Raw genomic sequence first — 4,867 nt, forward strand, 5'->3', positions numbered from 1 at the left:
TAATCGTTAGGTATATAGTCGTTTCATATATATATATATATATATATATATATATATATATATATATATATATATATATATATATATATATGTATTTTGTAAATAATTTAATAAGCATTATAATTATGGCACCATTGTAATCGATATAATTATATTAGTTATAAACATAAATAAAAAATTTAAGCATGAAGATTGTATACAAAAATTAAAATGCATAAATAAATGTTAGTATACATAAATAAAAATTAAAATACATAAAGGAAGGTTAGTATAAGAAATAAAAATCGTTACTAGTCCATAATATACATAATGAATAAGTTTTATTAATTCATTATTATTTTTAACATTATGATGGTTTTATAATTAATATTGTTTTTACTAAATAATACATACATTTATTTAGATATATGTTATTTTTACTTGTTTAATCACCTTGATTAGAGCTTTCGTGATGGTAACATATTATAAATTCAATGTAATTAAGGTAATTATAAACCTAACCAAACTAGTAACTTAGATAATAACTTTAATGGTGAAGAAAGAAGAGTTAGAGAAAATATGAAAGTTATATCTTTTATGAAAGTGTAACTTGAGGTGTATTTCACCCTTTACAATGGAGATGTATTTATACAACAAATATTACTATTCATAATCTACATATAATTGTAACTAGTAAGAAATGTTGACAAATTTACCATACACCAATTATTATGTCATCCACCAGTTATCTACAACACTGACAATTATATAAGCATGCCAAAAAAATGACCAAAGAAATAGGGTTTTCATACTACGGACTCGACCTTCAGATAAATTTCAATAAATATTAAAGTTTTATATTTCACATGAAAAGTTAACAAATCAAGATATAGATAAATATTGTAGTTTTGTATTTCTCTCTATTATATCTATAAATAAAAAAATACAACACAAATTCAAAACACAAATCTACATTTCAACACCATCTTTGTCTGGTTGCCTATATATCTCATTGCCCACACAAGTCTACACTTTTGAGATGAAAAAGATTAAGGAATTAAACAAAAAATGATTTATCGAAACTTATACTGCTTAGTTCGCAAAAGACACCACCAGTCCGCAGAGAGGGTACAACGAACTCAGGTATCGTATTTCAGACGAAGCAAGATTACAAAAAAAAATCCCTAAAATTTGACCATTAGCACGAGTCTGCAATGCTAAAGCCAAGTCTGTAGAGGATTGCCTGCAGACTCATGGTTATTCTTGGAAACCCTCTTATTTTTGTCTTTTTTGACCCTAAGGTGTGTGTTTTGGTTATATTTAGAAAATTTTCTTTATCATATATATGGTATTGGCATGGAAAATTTTCAAAAGCTAGTATTGTAGTTTGCACCGTAGTATACCATCTTTGATAAAAAAAAAGCAATAAACATAGTGACTCACATAATACCACAATATCATGCACTCTATTTTATGATATTATATTATACATAAAAACCCATTAACGAAAAGGACGAGAAAACGGGTGTCAGCTATTTTAGTTAAGAAGATGAGCAGACTGGAGAAAAAACCCATTAACGAAAAGGACATGAAAATGGGTGTCAGCTATTTTAGTTAAGGGTAAGGTTTCAGATTTATTTTGAAGGATTTTAGTTCTCGTTCTTCGTCTTGATGTTATTAAATAGTTGAAAATTCAAACGTATATTCTTTGTAATTTTTCCTGCAAATTACAACATAAAGACATATAGGTCATGAATACTATTACAAACTGTATCTTAATCACTCAACATCCTAATTAAGTTCAAGCAACCTTAGCACTGCTACATGTGATGCATATAATTTGAATGGGCCATGTTTGAGAACATGGTGAGACGCATAGGGTTTTCAATCCCATAATTTTTTAATGATAATAAATCATATATCAAAATCCTGAAAAACCAACGTTACCTAACAATATAGATATATCATAAAATATAGATATCTATATGACATTATACCCTTAGTTACCCATCGCGTCGATTCTCACATAATGATCCTATAACAATGATCCCTATGGGATTTATTTTGATGGATCACTATAAGCAATGAATATAATATACTACTTTGGGGATGTCATGGCAAGTGAAAGTCAATAATGACAACCATGGGGGTGGGGGGATTTAGTACAAAACACCCACCAGAATGACCACCGACAATGTTCCATAATACATATGTGGGTTATAAATCCACACTAACAACGTAATTCACAAGATCGTCTAGAATAATCAAGTGGTGTCATCCTACTATGGTAGATGACCCAGACATACCTTCTTGGTTGCCTAGTATAAACCCACCATTTCTGGTTGTCTAAAGGAATACTAACACAATACTCTGGTGCATAACCCATACCTTGACATGTAATAGTGCCATTGAACAAATATCTAGTCTACGTTCCAATCTCCCACATACACATAGTTTGATACTACCCACTTATTCAACTTACTCTGAACTAAGCATCCTTTACAATCCTTAGTTTATAACTAAACTAGACTACAATACATATAATCAACTTCCAGTATAGTTTTCATGTTTATGTAAAACTATTACAATACAAGGTATACATTTAGTACATAATACAAGTAGTAAACATTCAGTATACATTTAATCTTATAAGTACTCAATACTTTCTTATTTAGATTATGATCATGAAAGTAGCCATATGCACTGACCATACATGTCATGTAGTATTACCAAATATACACTTAACAAATATTCAAGATAATGAGCATTCATTATCAGTACACTATAAACATTAATTGATATTTAATACTTTTAAATACCAAATACTTTTTACTAGCAATGAAAGTAAGTACGCATTCACCTGATTAAAGGTGGAAAACTTTTGGGTAAGTTAGCTTTTCGCCTAACTTATGTTTTTCCTTTTTAAACAACTTAAATACAAATATTACTAAGTCTTAGCATTCATTTGTATTATTCGAGACTATATATTAACAATATATCATATTCCTCATTAATCCCAAGAAATACTAAGTTTTATCAAAAAAGGAATGCCCATATAAGATTATATTGGAGGTAGGATCTATTTGGTAGCTCTCTAAGATCTACCTAGACATCAATCCTGTAAATAGATCAATCAACAGTATAACTGGTATTACTGATAAATCTTATATATAGGTTCATAACAACGATAATGACCATAAATATAAGTTCCACTTAACAAGCATAGTACTTGTAACTCACCTTACAAGTTTTCTAGCAAAAACTTAGGAACTCCACAAGCAAAACTTCGACAATGAATACTTATTTTGTCGAGCTTTCCAATGTTGTAATGCCTCACTATGATGCACGAAAGAACAAAGAAATCAAATTAGGAGGGACTGAAATCTCAAGGATTGAGAGAGAATTGATCGGAATTGGCAAGGAATGAATGAGGGGGAGGCTGCTATTTACAGGGATCAGATTTTCCAGGAAAGCACAATGATTTCTGTACAAGGATCAGATTTTCCAGGAAAGCACAATGATTTCTGTAGGGCGCATCACACCCTAGGTGGCGTGTTCCTATGGGGACACTTCATCAGGATTAGGTAGGGGAATTGGGGTCTGCAACTGTCACGCGTTACTTTCTTGTGGCGCCATGTCATCCTTGCATGTAAATTATGGCATTCTTTGATAAATCGTAACTTTTAGATACGAGCTCCGTTTTCGACGTTGTTTATACCCCACAACTTCATAATTCCAAGTACTACAACTTTCCTTTAGATCTTAACAGCTAATTCAAATTTTATTTTTACTTTATATTTTATAAAGTGTATATAGTGAAAGCTATTGCGAAATTCATACCTTCTTCATACGAGTTCAGTTCTCAGCGTTCTTTATATCCATGGTCTTGTATTTTGTGGAAATCAACTCTTGTTTACATTACTTTCGCTAACAAGTAATATATTTTTATTTTGTATTTAATGAAAAATATTGACGCACTGTGTCTAATGCACAAGTTCGAAAAATGGTAACTTCTTCATATTTTGGCATTCTTTATACTCACGAGTTTGTAATTATGACTACTACAACTTTTATATAGATTATTTATTCAAAAAGATCTTTTAATTATAAACTCTGTTTTACATAATTTTTGAAGTTTATAATAGGGTTTTATAAAAATATTATATCACCATAATATTTATCCATATAACATGTACTATATAAATATATTTACAAATAACATGTATACAAACACGTATCACGTATAAGGAATTCTTATTTATTTATTTATTAGAAAATTTACATTATCAACTAACATAAATAAGTATTCTTTCACAAAGGGATTAACGAAAAAAACACAGACATTATTGTATGCACTTTATCTGAAAACCTAACCTCGCCACTTTAAATCAATCCGTGAAAGAGAAATATGCCTCACGAGTCATATATGCACCATTATTTTCCTAACAACCTTAATTGCATACTCATGAATGATGTTCGTGAGATCCATAGTTTTTCATGAATGGTTGTCAATAAAAGCATGTACAATGCTCATTTTCTTTCGTATAAACATGAATTCATCTGAAGATGATATATATCATTGTCAAAATGAAAATTGTTAGCATTGTTCCGATCTAACCGATTTCATGATGTCTGTCCAGATCAGCCAGACTTCTATCATGGTGGGCCATTACAACTGAGCTCCCCGATTATGGTTTATGAATCGATGGAAGCGCTAAAGAAGATAAATGAAAGGAATCAGAATGATTTGGATGCTTAATGAACGTTATCAACCTCATCATCCTCAAACTTATCAACATTGCCATTTCTTTTTTATTCTTTCTTCTATTCCTATTTATTCGAAAAGGTACTTGGCAATATATTAGTGTACTAAAACACCTTATTATAA

This window comes from Lactuca serriola, chromosome 9, assembly GCF_051521515.1.
Source record: "Lactuca serriola cultivar US96UC23 chromosome 9, Lser_US96UC23_V15, whole genome shotgun sequence".
NCBI lineage: Eukaryota > Viridiplantae > Streptophyta > Magnoliopsida > Asterales > Asteraceae > Lactuca > Lactuca serriola.